General features: G+C 41.8%; 1 protein-coding gene and 2 long non-coding RNA genes across 11 annotated transcripts in view; 1 reads left to right on the top strand and 2 right to left on the bottom strand.

The window, feature by feature from the left end:
• The window catches only part of RAPGEF2 (Rap guanine nucleotide exchange factor 2), a 246,738-nt gene that overhangs the window by 182,247 nt on the left and 44,508 nt on the right, over positions 1–19,983 (bottom strand). The window lies entirely within an intron of this gene.
• Positions 13,129–19,444, bottom strand: LOC309660859. Its single transcript, XR_014263687.1, has 2 exons — positions 14,751–19,444; positions 13,129–14,433 (listed from the first exon to the last, which is right to left on the bottom strand). It is a non-coding gene; the product is annotated as an uncharacterized lncRNA (long non-coding RNA).
• Positions 14,432–19,983, top strand: part of LOC309660861 — a 239,158-nt gene continuing 233,606 nt past the window's right edge. The window contains exon 1 of the long non-coding RNA XR_014263689.1: positions 14,432–14,630. This is a non-coding gene — a long non-coding RNA (uncharacterized lncRNA). The remainder of the gene's footprint in view (positions 14,631–19,983) is intronic.

The raw sequence follows: 19,983 nt of genomic DNA, 5'->3' as shown, positions 1-19,983 counted from the left end.
AATTTTTTTTAAATAATCAACAAAGAATTAGGAACAAGAAGGAAAAAGAAGAAAGACACTCCATCTGTGAGAAGCCATGAAGCCCCTCAGAGATGACTACAATGCGAGACCGAAAGTCAGCTGTAAGTCACAGGCATCAGAAAACAAGTTTTCTAACTCCCACACTCAACAAATGCTCTCCACCGCTCCATCACCACTGCCAGCTGTTCATCAGACGGTTTATCTAAATCACATCACACACATTCTCCTGGGGGCCCGGGACCCTCCCACAAACACAGTGAACTAATGACACCAGAAATCACAAATATCTATAACCTCACCCTCACAACTTGCCACTGAGTACCTACCATGCACAGGAAAATGTGATTAGACCCTGTATTCAGCTTCAAGTCCTCTGACCGCTAGAAAAAGCAGTGTCATTCCCAAAGTATATCTTTACTGAGGTATTTAAATTTATTACAGCTCAATAATAAATTATACAGCAATGCCCTCTGACAAAAAGTCAAATAAATTTGCGTGCCTCTGGGGATGAAACCCCACTTGACAGAACCACCGGCTAGGCCGAACTCGGGGGGCCGGAGCCCCCCACTGCCCTGCACCCAGTCTACTGTCAGAGCCAAGCGCCAACGACAGGAAGAACTGGGACAGAGCCAGGCAGGGGAGAAGGGGAGGCGGGGGCCTAGCCACTCCCGCTCTGGTCACAGGCCGTGCACCACCATCCTCAGTCACTCCCAGCAGCTGACCGTCCGCAGAGGCTACACGTGCTTGAAGAACATCCGCGTGGCCAACAGGCACATGAAAAGATGCTCAACATCACTAATCATGAGAGAAATGCAAATCAGAACTACAGTGAGGTATCACCTCACACGGGTCAGAATGGCCATCATCAAAAAGTCTACAAACAACAAATGCTGGAGAGGGTGTGGAGAAAAGGGAACCCTCTTGCACTGTCGGTGGGAATGTAAATTGATACAGTCACTATGGAGAGCAGTACAGAGGTTCCTTAGAAAACTAAGAATAGAACTACCATACGACCCAGCAATCCCACTCCTGGGCATATACCCTGAGAAAACTATAGTTCAAAAAGATACACGCACCCCAATGTGCACAGCAACAGTATTCACAATAGCCAAGACATGGAAACAACCTAACTGTCCACCAACAGAAGAATGGATAAAGAAGATGTGCCATATATATATATATATATACACACACACACACACACACACACACACACACACACACACACACAATGGAATATTACTCAGCCACAAAAAAGAGCAGAATAAGGCCATTTGCAGCAACATGGATGGACCTAGAGATGATCACACTAAGTGAAGTAAGTCAGACAGAGACAAATACCATGTGATATCACTTACATGTGGAATCTAAAATATGACACAAATGAACCTATCTACAAAACAGAAACAGACTCACAGACACAGAGAACAGACTTGCGGTTGCCAAGGGGAGGGATGGATTGGGAGTTTGGGATTAGCAGATGCAAACTATTACATACAGGATGGATAAACAACAAGGTCCTACTGTAGAGCACAGGGAACTACATTCAATATCGTGTGATAAACCATCATGGAAAACAATTTGAAAAAGAATGTGTATATATATATATATATATATGTGTGTGTATAACTGAATCACTTTGCTGGACAGCAGAAGTTAACACACTGTAAATCAACTATACTTCAATAAAATTTTTTAAAACCAGAATATCTGAAAACACATTCTTTTTGCATATTATCACTAGCAGTTATTTCTGGGAGCTTTGGCTTTTGAGAACATCCAACATTCACCCAGAACTAAGCCTAGGGAAAGAGTTGGTCATGTAAGCTCCAGCGGGATCAAAAATAAAATACAATTACATGAAGTAAAGAGGTAACTTCCCTGTGGGGTTCACTAAGCAACTCTAACACCACCACCATGATAGGGTCTAAAAATGTTCTCAGCAACAGCGCTGGGTTTTCATAAGAACTGTGTCACTTGGAAATGTGACAAATGTTAAGGATATTATTTAGATATATTAATCCCTGCCTTTTTTAAAATCTCACTTCATTACAGCTAATCCTCATTTTGAGTGGAAAACGTCAGTCACTCAAAATCAAACATTAGATAATTATGGAACTAAATCTACTACATTAGACTGCTTGTTCCTGTGTATCATTTACCCCTCCTTAACCCTGAACTATATGGCAGGTAAAGACTTCCTGTTACATTTCTCATTCTTCTGGACGCAAGGCATTGTCTTATTCGGGAAGGTAATCATTAGATGTCACTGAAGGGACGCACGTGTAACCTCTGAAACCCCTTACTTCACAATGCCGGTGGGGATACCACCAACCACGCACACAGGTCTTGCCCAAGGGGGCCAATTACCTTGTGAGTGGAACACTCAGTGCAAAACCCTGAAATGCAGAAAACAGTGCGGCAGCCCTGCAGCACCTCCTCACACCCCCAAACACTCATGTCCATCCTGCCGATAGTATTAGCACCCAGAGAGAAAATGAAATGTTTACACATTTTGAAAGAACAAGGGAAAAAAAGAACAAACACGGAGTGAATACCTTTTCTTCTTCACCACCCTCTGTGTCTTTTCTGCAGTGAGTGAGCCGATCAAGCGTACGTACAGAATCACACAAGCAACAACCACACCCCCGGATTTCTCAGCTCCCGACACGGGGCTCTCCCCACCCCCTCCAACTCTCTCCTTAGAAACGCAGAGGCTTCCCACTGACCCTCCCTCACCTGACCTTCCGAAGCCCGCAGAGCAGCGGCTCTGTCTCCCTGCCAAGGTTCTGGAGGGAGAGGTTCATCCCTCTTACCCCTTTTCTCAACTGTCCAGTTATTTCACAACCTTTTAGAATCTGATCTTTGCCCTTCAGTTTGCTGAAATCCCTTTCTCAGAGATCACCAAGGACCTCTTTCAAGCAAATTAGCATTGCCTGTGCCCCCCGTGCCTAGCACTGTTCTAGATGCTAGGGATTCACCAGTGTACAAACCAGACGAAACCCCCTGACCTGTGGACACGCGGGTCCAGTGGGAGCAAAGAGGCTGACTAAGCAAAGTATCGAAAGTGTTAGGCAGTGACGAGCAGTCAGAGGGAAAGACAGCAAAGGGCGGAGAGCATGAGACGTCAGGGGCGGGGCGGCACCGCCCAGCCCTCCCCCGGGTCTCCCGGGCCCCCCAAGGGGCTCTGCAGGCTGCACGGGTCTCCCCAGCGCCAGTCCTGGGCTGGTCCTCGATTCTCACTCTTCTGTATAAGGCTCCTTTCACCTAGAAACCGTGTCTGCTCTCGGCCCACCTTTACAAGTAACGCCTGGGCCCTGACTGTTCTTACAAACCACCAGCCCCCCCGGCCCCTGATCGGTTACCTTACGAAGCTGTTGCAGCATCACTTCAAATGGGAGCTGAAACCACATCATATTCACCCCCAAAGACTAGCTGCATCTTCTGATCTCTCCCCTCCTGCCACAGGTTCAAGGGGCCCAGCTCTTCCAGTGAAAACCCGAGAAGCTATCTCCCAACTTGTGGTCGCTCCCTGTAGCAGCTCTTTGCTCTTTTTTCACACATTTAATTAGTTTTTTCAGTCCCGTGAGGCTTCCTGTCACTCTCTGTTCCATTCTATTTCCAGTGGCATGGGCAGTTTCAGGGCTTTCTTCCCTTTTATCATGCATAACACAAACAAAATAAGGGGCCCTGGACAGCTTTACAGGCTGTCACCTCCACCAGGGGAGCACTTTCCTGGATCGCCGATCTGCATCTTGTCACACAAGCAGGTTCGGTGCACCCGAGGTCCCACCCCAGTCTCCTCCCACTTCCTCTGCCCCAGCCTCCACTGGAGGCTGCTCTGTCTCCCAGCCTCCTGCCCGCCCATCCTGATGGGCACCTCCACTCACACCCTCCGGGAGGCCTTTTCAGGCCACTCTGCTGCACGCTTGTACCGTTGGTATTTTTCAACATACACATGAAATACCTGCAGGAACAGGGCAATAGGAGCAATACCGGGTAAGCCCGTATGCTCCCAGGGAGGGACCCTATCTCGTACCTCCTTCTACCCGCCATCGACCCTAGGAAATGCCTAGAAGTGCTGGATTCTGGAAGCCGAGCAGCAAAAGGCCCCGTGGCCAGCGGCAGCTGTGTTGAGGCTGGTCCTGAGGCTCAGATCACTTCACAGCGTGAGGCACCGAGGTCCCGACGCAGAAGGAGAGGCAAAGGCGCGTCTGGTCACGGCTACCTGCACAACGCACGCGCCTCTCCTCCGGGGGCACCCTGGACCTGTGCACACACCCACCTCCACGGGCCTCCTGCCAGAGCTGCTAAGGCCTCCAGTTTAGGCCTCTGCTCTTTTCCCGACATCCCTGGAGGACCAACCCACAACTGTCCAGCTCCTACTCCCAATTTCTTACCTCGCTTTCTTCCATTCTTTTGTTTGTGACTGCTTTCTCTTATCCCCTGTGATTTTTTTTTTCTTTTCAAATCTCCCACAATATCCACTGCTTACGCAGTTTGACGGTACAATGGCCAACATGCTAAAAAACAAAAGCGAAATACCTGCTTCTATACTCAACCTGACATGAATTCTTCACTGATGATAACCTGAGTTTGAAAATCTTTAGACAGAGAGCGGATACATTTAATTCTATTCCTGTATACATATATAATATAGAGAAAATCACTGCTGAAACAGATCTGAGCTGTACGTTTTCCTATGAGTTAAAAATATACTGACTTTAAAATAACAGCTACGGCGGAAAGAATTAAAACTTTGCACCAGGTGGCCCACTTTAAATGTTCTATTTGAGGCAACGTTACTTTAAACAAGACTCCTTCACAATAAGTCATCATTTAATTAATATCCAAATACCTTGAGAGCCAATAACAGTTCAACAAAATAGCTGGAAATCAAATATCAGATATAATTACTCACAGCTGGCTTTATTCAACTGATGTCATATTAAATAAACTTATCCCACAGACCTTCTCCCCTCCCCCAAAAGGCAAACAAATTCCTTCAAGGAACATAGAAGGCTCTTTGTGTTAGATTTTTTTTTAAGTTTGCAGAATATATTCTAGTATTAAAGATTTTCAGCAGGAGTACATAATATTAAAGATTTTCAGCAGGGTACACTTGTTTTTTGTACCATTCTGTGTGTTTGCAATATTTCAGAGCTTTGGAGCCTTGTTTTCCTTAAGACTAATACAAAAACAGCAAACCAGCCTAGGTCACAAAACACAATGGGCATCTGTATTTTTATGATCTAGCATTCAATTTACTGTTTGGATACTGGGCTCTATTATTTTTGTAGAGATGCCATGTCTCCACAGCTTAGTAATATAAATTACCAAGAATACTGGTTTCAAACCTATTGTTTCAAGGCATTATTTAAATCATTTGACTGTACCACCATGTTATATGAAGGGTAACTTATTACTTATGAACAATAACAACTACCTATGATATGCCAGGCATTGTACTGTACGGTCTACATCTATCATCTCTAATTTCTGTAACAATCCCACATGCAGATACTTTATATCTAACAATTACCAAAGGGAAAGAAATCAAAGACAGTTTGCAAACTGCTAACCCCACCTCACACACACACACACAAAGTCAAACTCCACAATAAGCGAGATGATTACGTATCTGCTACAGCAGAATTTTCAAATCCCAGATATTCCCATACTCATGCCTCTCATTCAAATTCATTATCATATTCCCAGATTCATTCATATTCTCTCCCCCCTCCCTCTCCCTTTCTTTCCCCTTTAAGAAAGAAAAAAATAGAAAGAAAGAAAATTACTGGGAGTGACACATGGTATGGTTACCTAACCAGCAAACTTAAAACTAAAGGAGTACGTACTTTAATGAAAACTTACCATTAGTCCTAGTGTCGTTTCAAACTATGATATAACCTTCCAGAAAGCTAAAATTAAGTGCATGCTTGTAGCATTTGGTATTTAGAAATACAAGTCCAATCACAACAGATCACTTTTAAAAAAAAGTTTGTCACTTTTAAACTACTACATATCTTGACACAAAGCAAAGTAATATTAATTATACTCAAAGCAAGTGGCCCCCTCCAGGGCCTAAGATTCAAGCTTTGGTCACCTTACGTGTCCTACTGCTGCTTCACACTCACCCGGACGCCTGCAATGGCCTCCACGGTTCTATGTCCACTCTTTCCAGGTCCTCTTTGACCGTTCAGCACATCCATCTCTACATCTTTTTAAACTATACAGCATTTAGCATATAATACGCCCTCAATTAAAATGTGTTGAGTCACTGAACAGAATGTTTCTTCCAGTGCACTGAAGAAGGTAATTCTCATTTTCATGCCCACTAAATAATTTAAATAAATTAATTTTAATACCAAATTTCCTTGGATTGCCTTTGACAGTCCCACTAGATTGATTCAACGCATGGATTTTAAGAAGAATGAACGTCATTTTTTAATCAGATATTTCATTTTTGCATGTAAGACTAAACTGTTTTCTGCAACGTATAATGTAAAAGATATGGACTTAATGCAGCATGATTCACAATAGCCAAGGTATGGAAACAATCTAAGTGTCTGTGGATGAATGAACAGATCAAGAAAATATGAAATAGATATATATAGGTGTGTATATATAATCACATTATGTGTATATATATATATCTATATATCTCTCTCACATACACATACATATATATAATGTGAGATTTTATTTATCTATGTGTAATGGAATATTATTCAGCCTTTAAAAAGAAGGAAATCCTGTCATGTGCAACAAGATGGATGAACCTGGAGGGCATCGTGCTAACTGAAAGGAGCCAGACAGAGAAAGGCAAATACTGCACGGCACACTATCACTGACATGTAGAAACAGAAAGTGGAAAAGTGGCTGCCGGGGGCTACGGGGTGGGAGAAATAGGGAGAGGATGGTAAAGGTCCAAACTTGCAGTTGTAAGATGGATAAGGTCTGAGCATCCAACACGGTGGATAATGGCTGACAACCATAACACGGTCATACCACGGTGACTATGGTTGACAACACTGCACAGTCATGCTCCGTGGGGGGTTGGCAGGGCGTGGCAGTGGCTCCAGGACCCCCGCAGGTACCAAATCCAGAGATGCTCAAGTCTCTTATATAAAATGGTGCAGCCCAGCTGACCCTTGAACAACATGCGCTTTAGCTGCACAGGTGCACTTACACTTGGATTTGGTTCACTAAATCCGTACTACAGGACCACAGGCTCTGAGGCTGGTGGAGCCCGAGTTTGCGGAGCCACAGGTGCGGGGGTCACCGATGGAGGGTGGGCACCCCTAAACCCCTCATCCTTCAAGGGTCAACTGTATTTGCATACAACCTAAGACTAAGCCATCTCTAGATTACTCTAATACCTAATACGATATAAATGCTATGTAAATAGTTGCCACCACTAGGCAAACTCAACTGTTGCTGTTTAGAACTTTCTGCTATCCTTCTTCTGAATATTTTCTACCCTTATCTGCAGAACCCACAGATATAGAGGGCCGACTGTATGGCGTAACTGAAACGTGTTAAGAGTAGAACTTACATAGTCTCAAAAACAACAAAAAAGATACAGATGTGAGATGATGGACATGATAATTACCTTATTGGGGGGAATCTTTTCACAATGTGCATGTTAATCACCACCATTTCAATTAACATACAATGTGCATGTTAATCACCACCATTTCAATTAACATACAATGTGTATGTTAATCACCACCATTTGTTTAAAAAAATTTTTTAAGATAAAAAAGTGAATTCTAGAAAAAAAATAACGACCTATATTTTGAATGCTCTTTCACATTTTTATTGAACTTCTAACAATCTTTCTTTATTTGCATTATTCTATCAATATAAACAACCAATTTTACCGCCCAAAAATAAAGTAAGCATCCACAAGCAAAAAGAACCATCAAGATAAAGCGCTTATTCAATATTCAGTATTTACACTTCACAATAAAATAACATCTCCATGATTAACTCTCATTAAATGAGGGACTAACAGGGTGTTACTGGGGTTTTGGGGGAGGGAGAGAGAAATTCCACTACAGTTTTATAAATGTGTAAAATAGGTACCGTGATAACACACAAAAGTATTTGAGTAGAAGAAACAGTTTTGCTGTAAATAAAAAATTACTGAACCACTTATTTCAAGCACTCACATCTTCTAGTAATTAACCATCTTTTCTGAAATAATATGGTACAAAATGTTTTAAATTAAAAAGAACTTAACTACTTTACACAGCTCAGCGAGTGGCGCACAAATCACCAGAAATGCTTCCTGTTTGCGGGGGTCTCGGGGAGTAAGAGGGCAGCAGGGAACAAAAAAGATTAGCGTTCCAGCCCGCCGCCTACACGCTGACATGTCAACAATTTCTCCTCTCCCTGAGTCACGTGATGAGACAAAAATATTACAAGGCTACCAGAAGCGTCTGCAGGAATGTGCACTTGAGTGTGCCTTGCAGGCTGGCACAGTGGGTGAGAGACGGCCCTGGTGCCAGAGTGAGTGCAAGCCACAGCTCTGCCCCTGCACGTGATTTTAACTGTGGACAAGTTACTTAAGCTGAGAAAGAGTTCCATTTGAAAACATGGTGAGAAAACTAATACGTACTCAACCCACAGGAGTTCTGTGAGGATTAAATGAGAGGGTGCCAGCAAAACCCTTAGGCGCTGTGTCCATGGCTGGGAGTACAGCGTACAGATGTGGACGGGATGTACGCCGGCGCTGGTCCAGGTTCACTCCTGTATACAACCAGCCCGAACTTTAAGGGCAAAGACTTAGGAGTACGCCTCCCTGGAGGCTGAAAATTATTTTCTAATAATAATTATGACAGTTATCATAGAGGAATTTTTTGCAATATGCATAAGGAGACCCAGATTTTTCATAAACACTTAAAAATTTGTTGAGACAGCATAAAAGTGAGCAGAATGAAAGGCTTACAGTTGTTTGCATGCTGAGTTCTGAGGGTTTTTGTCTCCAGAATTTTATAACACTTGCTCTAAAAAGATGAGGAAAGTTTAGAACATATCTGGGAGATAATCTGAATTACCATAGCTCTCAAAAAACAAGTCTTAACTGCCTCTATTAAGCAACGATTAGATTCCTGAAACGCATCACCACCATCCTGATTTATTCATCAAACCTAACCACACACCAGGGATCAAATTTAATATGTACGAGATAAGCTATTATGCAGGGCTATGATTAACGAACTACCACAACTGCCATCACACCTAAATTATTTCTTTCAATCAAAGAACACTTTCACAGAAAGAAAAACTGCCAGGGAACTACAAATTCTGTATGATCTGAAAACATAATTTAACTATGTTAAAAGAAAACTACCTTCAAATACAGCTAAGATCTCTTCTAACCACTTGCTTTCTGAACGCAATATCGCAGAAGAAATTCATTACAAAATTCAATTTTTCTAACACAATCTTTAATTCATATTAAGTAGTCAATCCCTGAAAACAATTGAAAAAAAAATCTATCTCAAAATGTTTAAAGTGCTACACAACAATCCATTTCTTAAGTTTACCCCCAAGATGTGTTTAAGCCACATACATAAAAGAATGTCTTCACACAAATGGCTATCCTTTTTTCCTTTCATTTCCTTTCTCCCCACATAATTTATATGTTATCTTTGAAAAAAATAAAGCGTTTATGCATTCAAAACCTATAGCTTTAAAGAACTTTAATTTCCAACGAGTCCCAAATATGTGATCACAAGAAATTAGCAGAAGACTAAAAATATAGCATAGGACAAACTATAGAAGGAACTGTTGCACTATTTTAACCTTTTAAACCTCAATATGGAAAAGTAAAACCAACTTGAATATGAATTCCTGCCTTGTACTCAAAAAGTTCCATTGTAAAAGAGAAAAGGATGATTTACAGGATTATGTAGGTAGAGCTTGCATTCCAACTTCACTTAACCAAGTCCACTTCCTTTTGGAGTCACTGCTTTAAAGCACAAAATAGCAGATGTTCACCCATACAGCTTGCTACCTATAGAAACAGATAAATTACACACATATTAAGGATATGCACCTGCCTCTAGTCTAAGCTCTGTGGGCTGCACTGCAGTCATTTGAAGCAGACTTTCTTCACGTGTGCGCTGTTAGAATAAATGCAATGAACACCTTCCAGCCATAGGCCCAGCACTACAGGGATATGCCTGTGTCATGAATGGGGCTTTCATGACATGGGTTTGAGGCTTGGTTCTACCATTACTAGCTGTGTGACCTTGGGTAAATTCCTCAACTTTCCTCATCTGTAAAATAAGGATAATAGGTATGTTCTTCATTCGGTTTGAAAGAGGATTAAATCTGCCTAAATATTAGCTATTGCGAACATTTCACAGAGCCATGACTATCAGAAATTGATGCGAAATAACAAGGAAGAATCAGTCAGTAAAAGGTACATGTCATAAAATAAATAACATTTTAAAATGAGGATACACAGACGTGTCATCTACAGTTTACCTGACACACACACACAAAAAGACTCTTCAAAGTCTGCCCAACTAGAATACTAAAATAATGTTGACAGTTTCTTCCTGGAAAAATCCTTCTAAACTAAAAAATAATGTAAGTGTACAATTATTACGAATCCAAAGCCACATTTCATACTTAGGTATTAGAGTTAAAAGGAATTCTCCTTAAAAAAAAGAAGATAATGTCCAAACACCCTATATACAATGGAATATTGCTCAGCTGTTAAAAAGAATGAAATAATGCCATTTGCAGCAACATGGATGGACCCAGAGATTGTCCTACTGGGTGAAGTACGTCAGACAGAGAAAGAAAAATATTGTATGATATCACTTATATGTGGAATCTAAAAAAAAAAAAATGATACAAATGAACTTATTTACAAAACTGAAACTGATTCACAGACTTAGAGAATGAACTTATCGATATGGGAAGGATGGGGGAAAGGGATAGTTAGGGAGTTTGGAATTGACATGTACACACTGTTATATGTACAACAGATGACCAACGAGGACCTACTGTATAGCACAGAGAACTCGGCTCAATATTCTGTAACAACCTAATTGGGAAAAGAATTTGAAAAAGAATAGATACATGCATATGTGTAACTGAATCACTTTGCTGTACACCTGAAACTAACACAACATTGTTAATCAACTCTACTCCAATATAACATAAAAAGTAAAAAAAAAAAAAAAAAACGGAGGGGGGATTCTCCTTCTTTGCAGATGGATAAAAGTTTGACCACAGGGAGATCAATACAACCTGTGTTATCCTTGTCTCACAATTTCCACAGGAGCATTCACCTGGGGATCTGAAAACAATGGGGTTCATCCCTCCTAAATTAAGAAAAAGGAAAAAAAAAAAGAAGGATGCAGCTGCTTCCATCCGGGGCGAGGAAGCTGCTATACAGGTTCCAAACAGCATTGTTCACGCCATCAACTACAATTACCCCCACGCTGCTAATGAAGAGTTCACGTTGCAGAATTTTGATATTCTGCTAATTTTCTTAAAAAGGAGCAAAACTGTTTAAGCCACGAGAAAGTACCTAACAACAGAGCAAAGTAAACCACAGAAAGCAGTGAAGGGTTGATAAATACATGGGTTGTTCCACCACGGCCCAGCCAACCTACAGATCCTTTTTAAATAGCAGGTCATTAAAAATTCTAAGACTGGAACATGTAATGCCTCGAATTTAATTTGTCATATCACATACATGAAGAATCTTGCAGTGGTCAAACCTGATCCCGGAATATCGTTTTTGACAGACCCTGGCACAACAAGAACAACATTGTGTGTTCTCTTGGAAATCTCCGTCAGGTGGACCCCATTACGAGTCCTGAAATCAGAAGACAAGAATTTTCCCCGCACAGATTCAGGCAACACGTTTTCCCCAAGAGAATAATAATGACGCCATGCCACTTCTGCCATACAGTGGAATCTGAATTTACGAATTCTTGTTTGTCAAACAGAAGGAGGACGGTGCAGAATGGAAACAGCTACGTGACCCAGAAGGAAAAAGGCTGAAGGAGACACTGCAAATGACAGAGGTGGCAGAGGGTAACGATTAAGAGGAAGTACCTTGGCATCAGAACCCAGCTGCTGTCCCGGAGACGCTGGCAGAGTTACTCAACAACTCTAAGCTGAAGTTTCTGTAAACTGAAGATAATACCCACTTTACAGTGCTACCGTGAAGATGAAATAAGTTATATAAAGCACTTACACGGTGGCTATCTTATAGCTTTTGCCACTGTTTCAAATTTAAGGGAAAAAAGAATTAGCCAGATTCCACAATGCCAAATAAGACTGAAACCTTCCAGCAAGATGGCCAATGACAATTTCTGGTTCCTTCAAGATACCAGGTCCAATTTAGCAAATACTGCTAATAAAATTTCATCCTTCTCGGACTTCCCCGGTGGCGCAGTGGTTAAGAATCCACCTGCCAATGCAGCGGACACGGGTTCGAGCCCTGGTCTGGGAAGATCCCACATGCTGTGGAGCAACTAAGCCTGTGTGCCACCAATACTGAGCCTGTGCTCTAGAGCCTGTGAGCCACAACTACTGAGCCTGAGCTCTAGAGCCTGTGAGCCACAACTACTGAGCCTGTGCGCCACAACTACTGAAGCCCACACGCCTAGAGCCCGTGCTCCGCAACAAGAGAAGCCACTGCAATGAGAAGCCCACGCACCGCAACGAAGAGTAGACCCCGCTCGCCGCAACAATGACCCAATGCAGCCAAAAATAAAAAACTAAATTTTTAAGAAAAGAATTTTCCCCACACAGATTCTTTGCATCCTTCTCAATAAGATTAAAATTGTACAAAATGAGCAAACTGAAAAGACTAAGTTTTGTGTGCTTTTCAAGATACTTTGGATGCTCACCTGAATGGCCAGTAATCTCTGCTTTTTTTTTTTTGCAACTACCAAGGGTTACCATCAGTACTTACTTACCATTCCCTCTCCACAAAGAAGAGAACATTTGCACAAAGTGTCCAATAAGGAACTGTGTAAACGACAGGTGTCCTGTACTTAAAAGTAGAGAGATTTAGGTAGGAAACTGTTGGATACCACTGACAACTTTTTAAGTGCTTTCTTAAAAAAGCAAATGACAAGGTAAAGATGTCATTTTATTGACATAAAAGGTAAAGGTAAAAGGTAAAAGGTAAAGATGGTTTAGGTACTGCCCTCATGGAAGAGTGGAGATTCACTAGATAGTCTTTTTTTTTTTTTTTAATATTTATTTATTTATTTATTTGGCTGCACCAGGTCTTAGTTGCGGCACACAGGATCTAGTTCCCTGACCAGGGATCGAATCCGGGCCCCCTGCCTTGGAGGCGCGGAGCGTTAACCACTGGACCACCAGGGCAATCCCCACTAGATAGTCTTCACGACTTGCAGCCTCAGGGCACAAGAAAGAGAACCAAAGGACAGTTACATGCTTCCCTTTGCTCCTTGTCCAAATATACTCTGTATCTGTGTCTATATTTACCCCTAAGTAATAATGTTTTCCCAGATAAGGAGAACAATGAGAGAGAAGAGAGCACTGAATTGCAGCTCCTAGAAAGTTCTGTTGGGTGGGGAGTGAAGGGAGCAGAGGATAAACGGGAACTTTACCTACTTCTGGCAAAAATGCAACACAGACACTCCTAAGAATAAAAATTATAAAGACTTTCTGTTTTACATGTATCTCATTTAAGAAGAAAACATTATGCACTTTCAGTATAACTCTGAAACGCTGGATAAACAAACTGGGCGAACAATCACTTGGGAGAATCAACTTTTTACACGGAACGACTACACGTACCCTTTGCTATTTTTACTACAGAATTTCATTATGCTCTGCTGTCACTGCCCCTGCCTCGTTCCACACCCCAACTCCTCCAAACCCCAGGTTCCCTACCCCACCCTTCTCACCACTGCCACTGACACAGGAGGAAAGGAAAAAGGGGGTGAAAGGGCTTCAACTGCTTAAGGGATTGTCGTAAGAAAGGATTCCTTTCTTAGAGAATGCAGCTCTAGCAGCAGACATATGTGGGACGGTCTTTTTAAAATTCCAGATGGAAAAGTTGACATTTGAATGGACGGGGAAAGCCACTGCAATACAGAAATTAAAATTATTTCTTAAGTTTCCCCTCCATCCTAAAAAATGGACTGGGCGAAAAATTCCTTTTCACAAGTAGATTACAGACACCAAGTGCAACAAAACCGGTAGTCTTGTAAAACCTGTTCTTCCAAAACGCCATTCGTTCGTCTTGGCTAACAGGTACAGTCCCGTTAAGTCACAGGCATGACTCTGAAACCCTAGAAACCACTTTAAAGCGCCATCGGCTTGCGATTCCCAAACTGGAAAGTAAAAAATACAATAAACACATAATTCAGCAATAAAAGGAGCACCAGCGGGCTTCCCTGGTGGCGCAGTGGTTGAGAATCTGCCTGCCAATGCAGGGGACACGGGTTCGAGCCCTGGTCTGGGAAGATCCCACATGCCACGGAGCAACTGGGCCCGTGAGCCACAATTACTGAGCCTGCGGGTCTGGAGCCTGTGCTCCGCAACAAGAGAGGCCGCGATGGTGAGAGGCCCGCGCACCGCGATGAAGAGTGGCCCCCGCTCGCCGCAACTAGAGAGAAAGCCCTCGCACAGAAACGAAGACCCAACACAGCCAAAAATTAATTAATTAATTAATTTAAAAAAAAAAAAAAAAAAGGAGCATCAGCAACCACAGAAGGAAACACAAACGCCCTCTCTCCCCCAGGCGCTCGGTCACCACCCCTGCACTGGTACACCCTCCAGGCCAGCGTTCTTCTTGCCACTGCATCCTGGTTTCATCCAGGCTCGCTCAGCTACAACCATCAGAGGGCCCGACAACAACGGGGAAGCTGCAGTCCCAACCTCGTGGTTCGTGGAGTCTGCAGAGCTCGCCAACGTTTACAGATCACGAAGTTCCTCACGAAGATGTCTTTCCCTCACCTTGAATGGACAACGCAAGAATCTTAACCGGCCAAATAAGGTGAACAGCCAATGAACCAAGCTACATGCCAGGTGGGAAAAATGGTTCCTAAATTAACTGACCATCAATCACGGTGAGCTTCTTAAATAATACATACCCATGCCTGAGCCCCTCTCCAGCTCTGGAGAACTAGGGATCTATATACTTTTCACGAGCAGAATCTGTCTCCCCCAGCCACCCCGTCAAGGAATTCCTGTAATCAGACGAGTTTGGGAAAAACAGAAGTAAGGGAACACCTGAAGCATCACTGGCTTCCTATTATGTGCAACTGGGTTCCTTGTCAAAAGCACCCTAATTATCACTGTCCTTGATAATCTTACGATGTTGGATGGCATTGTGAGGGCAGAGTTTTCATTTTCCACACAGGGTATAAAAATCATGGTTTTTGTTTATGGTAAGTTAGTTTAATATCTATAATATAGCAACATAAATAACCAAAGATGCCATAAACCAGTTAAACAGATAAAGTTAGCGTAAAACATCTTAAGGGTTATAGCGAGCTCCTACCTAAACTTTTGGAATAAATGTATGTATTTGTTAGTCCTTCAGGAGAACAGATATACAGCATTTTAGAGCATGGTAACAGTAGCCTGACTTGAGAATTTGAAAGCCGGGATTTCAATCTCAGCTTTCCTACAAAGAAGCAAATTACCAAACATCTCTGAGTCTCATTTATAAAAAGGGGTAATAATGATTTCAGAGTTTTACCGTTACAATTAAGTAAGAAAGGTGTACCATTAATAAAAAATGACTAACATATTTGAGCACTTACCTTGTACTAGACACTATTCTAAGCTATTCCAACTACTGTTTTAATCAATCAAAAATGTGTATCATTAACTTGAATTATTTGTTTATAATTTCTCCTCAGCTCTACCCAGCTCTTCGCAAGATAAAATGCAGCCATCATCCGAACTCAATATCGCATTCAACACTGTCAAAAATCATAAAAGCCACCTGTTTGAAAAGGATCATTTTCAATCTTCAGAGCAGTCTTAGGAGGTAGGTTCTTTCATTATCCCCTATTTTACAAATAAGGAAGTTCAGACAGGTTAAGTAACTTGCTCGAGATCACACAGCTTGTAATCTAGCATCCTTAACCACTATGATAAATTAAATCTCTCCAGCATACAGCACTCAGAATAGATTTTAGTCCTTTCTCCCAGCCTCCTAATTCAGGATCCTGGGTGGTAAAAACAGATCTCATGATTCCAGTTAAGTTTACACATATTCCTTCCCCGGAACATTAAATGGAATTGTCTCCTTAAGCCATTTACCCTCCCCAGCTGGATGAGCAAGGATACCCTGGTGTCTCTTTTTAAGTCTATGTAAGCCTAAATTTCAAGCTTAGGATGCTTTCTGCCTGTGTTTACCTACCCTTTATTATTAATAATTATAATTTATATTTTTAATTAACATAATCACCATTTCGGCTGGACGACACTCCACTAATGTTATATAAAGATAGTAGTAATAACCTAAGAGCAAGCACAATTACTCTGCCTACTTCTGCATGTTTACAGTGCTTTAGATGCCAGCAATTCTCAACAGGTGAGTTTGATGCTATTGAATCCAAAAAATGAATTTGGATGATGGCTTCACTGTAGGCTATAGAATCTTGGGAAGAGTTGAGTAGACCTGCAAAGGGGAAATTATAAACAAAAAAATTCAACTTGATAATATAAATTTTCGATTGCCTGAAAAAAATGCGAATATTTTAATTACGTAGACCTTTCTCAAAGGTTTCAGAGTGAGGAAGTTAGAAAGTGACCATTTTCAAAGTAACTATTTAGCTCATCTACACTTTGTAACAAGATACATGACAAGGAAAATATTTATTGTTTTTCAATATCAATCATATTGCTCTTACTTTTAAAAATGAATCAACCTTGAAGTATAAGGATGCCTTTACTAATTGAATGTCAGGTCTGCCAAGACACAGAACAGTGTTCTTTTATTTCTTGAGAAGGAATCAAAAGACATACTTGAGAATTGTCACATCTTCTGCAATACTGCTCAAACTAATTCCAGGAGTTTCTGCTGTTCTAAAGAGAGTCAATTCAGGTGGGGAACAATAAAATAATGCCCAGTAAGAGCCCTACTAGAGAAACAGATAACATCACCCGTGTTCTGCTACCTGGAAACATCTCACAAAGAAGCCCATTATCTTTTTTCCATTAAATACACTTCTTCTCAAGATAGAATTATATTATTGAACACTCCTACCCTTGTTCAAGGCCAAAGGGAAGAAGAAATGCCTTAACATTTAATTTTCTAGTCCTCTTAGATCTTGTCAAAACAAGGAAGAGGAAATAAAAAAGGTGCAAGAGGTTGACTGTCAGTCAAAATGGAAAATTAAAACTGCTCAGCTGGAATTCCATATTGGCTTTAAGTGCCAAGTTTCTCAACTTTTCCCCACTCATCTACACTTTTGGAAAACTTAAAAATCTCGCTGACTCCCCTACTATATAGTTTAAGATTGTCCCCTATTTCCAATTTGAGAATCTCTGTAGCCACAGTTTTCCCGTGTTAATTTCTGCGGTTTATGTTATGGAAGTTATAGGATTATTGGAATTCTAAATATCAATTTTTTTTAATAACGCTGAGTATTTCACCCTTAAAAATTATTGCTTTAAATAAATATGTAGGCTACTGGAAAGCAGTGTGTACCATATACTTATAATAGATTATACAAGTGGTTGGCTCTCTAGGCAAGCAGAATTGTAACGACGGCATGTGGATTATCCTCACATACTACTATCAAAACTGAACACCTGTCTCCACCTCCTTGGTCTAACGTAGAATTCTTGTGAAGCAGTGTGGTGACTTGGAAAAGAATCTGACTGAGATCCAGAATCAAATCTGAGATCCTGAGCAAGTCTTCAATTCCCTCTGGGTCTCCGATTCCAAACGTGTCTTTCAAAAATGGTTAAACCAAGCATCTCTAAATTCTAAACTCTCCTTAGTCAATCACTAACTCAGCCTCCTACCCATCTCCAGAAAGCATATTGTACAAATTATCAAGTACATTAACATAGCCAAACATCAATCACTGGATCTTTCTTAAATGCCACATGCTGTCACCACTATCTGAGGCAATATGAATTAGAAACAAAGGAAAAACAAGAAACGAAGGTAACGCGAGTGGAATGAGCGATTACATAAGAACGTGATGGTAACCTGAGTTCAGGGACACGAGGACACTGCATTCTCCAAAGCACGAAGACCACTCTATGAGTGAAAGGATTTCAAAAGATGGAAACGCAGACAGGACAGTACTGGTTAGGCAATACTATAAGGTGCCTTCTTTACCTGTGAGGAGTACTCAGGGGTCAGGTAGGGAGAGAGAGAACGGGCCTCTACTGCTGCCCTTTCCAGACCCCACTGCTGCCTTTGCACCAGGGTACTGAAGCCCACTGGCATTTCTCGTGCTAACTCTAGAAGGCAACCCGCTAACCAGCCGCTAAGACAAACTCTCCTCTGGGCTTCCAGGAGACGAACTGCCACTTACTTACAATTACAGCACCATGTGTTCATGGTTACAGAATCATAAGATACTAGAATCTATCCAACTCCTCATCTGATAAGCAAACTAAAGCTTAAAGACATTAATCAACTTACTGAACACGGATTCCTTACCAAGCCGGCCAATCAAGGCAAATATCCTTACTGGCTACAGTATTATGGACTCAGAGTTCGTAGAAACATGTTTAAAAATTAAAACACACACATACAAATTGAGCATCTACTGTATACCATGCCAAGCACTGAGATTTATGTGTTTCTTTCCAATCTAAGGTTAACTAATTCACAGTTTCATTTAAAACATCCATTACAAATTTGCACAGTACCCCTCCTTGAACAGCCTACGAGAATTATATAAATAATTTCCATGGAATGGACATTTTCTCAAAAAACAGCAAAGATCCGATTTCGGTAAGTTTAAAGGAAAAAAAAATGCAAGGGCAGAGAACGAAATGCTACACATGCCAGAGAAAATCTAGCCACTCCTGTGCTGATATTGGAAGCCCTCACCGTAGAAAACTGTGAATTCAGCTGAAAGAAGAAATGAGACCCCCTATTTTTGCTACACTTCTAAATTATTAAAGCCACCAACATGGACATCTACTTTAAGACTCATGCCGGGACTTCCCTGGTGGCACAGTGGTTGGGAATCCACCTGCCAATGCAGGGGACACGGGTTCGATCCCTGGTCCAGGAAGATCCCACATGCTGCAGAGCAACTAGGCCTGTGAGCCACAACCACTGAGCCTGCGCCCTAGAGCCCACGTGCCACAACTACTGAAGGCCATGTGCCTAGAGCCCGTGCTCCGCAACAAGAGAAGCCACCACAATGAGAAGCCTGCGCACCGCAATGAAGAGTAGCCCCTGCTCACCGCAACCAGAGAAAGGCCGTGCGCAGCAACGAAGACCCAACACAGCCAAAAATAAATAAAAAATAAATATATTAAAAAAGAAACTCATGCTAAATGCACCAATTTCATTCATGATTTTGGATCCTCAAAGCAGAAATCACCTGGTAAGTCTGGGTCTTACTGTATCTTGTTCACAGAATGAGAAACTGTAATAGTTCTCCAACTTGACTACACATTAGAATCACCTGGGGAAACTTTTACAAATCCAGTGCCAACCTAAGGCAGTGGGTCAGGATGGACCGTGTTGTCACTATTCTTCCATGTCAGCAGGAAGATTTGTGATGGGCACCTGGTGCCTGGTTTGTAGCTGCTTGATCGACCCTCTTTAGAACTCTTGACTCTAAACTCCAGCGGGCTTCCCTGGGTGGAGACATTTGACACATGTCTCTGTAGTTTGCAGCTGGAGAGAAATGCACGTTCATGGGACTCATGCAAGGAGGGGTAACTTGGAAGCCTGAACCCCACCTCTCTAGCCCTTGCCTACGGATACCTCTCCTGTTCTCCCTC

Source organism: Balaenoptera physalus (genome assembly GCF_965194825.1).
Source record: "Balaenoptera physalus genome assembly, chromosome: 5".
Taxonomy (NCBI): Eukaryota; Metazoa; Chordata; class Mammalia; order Artiodactyla; family Balaenopteridae; genus Balaenoptera; species Balaenoptera physalus.
Note: the sequence above shows the minus strand (reverse complement) of the source record. Positions and strands in the feature narration are given on the sequence as shown.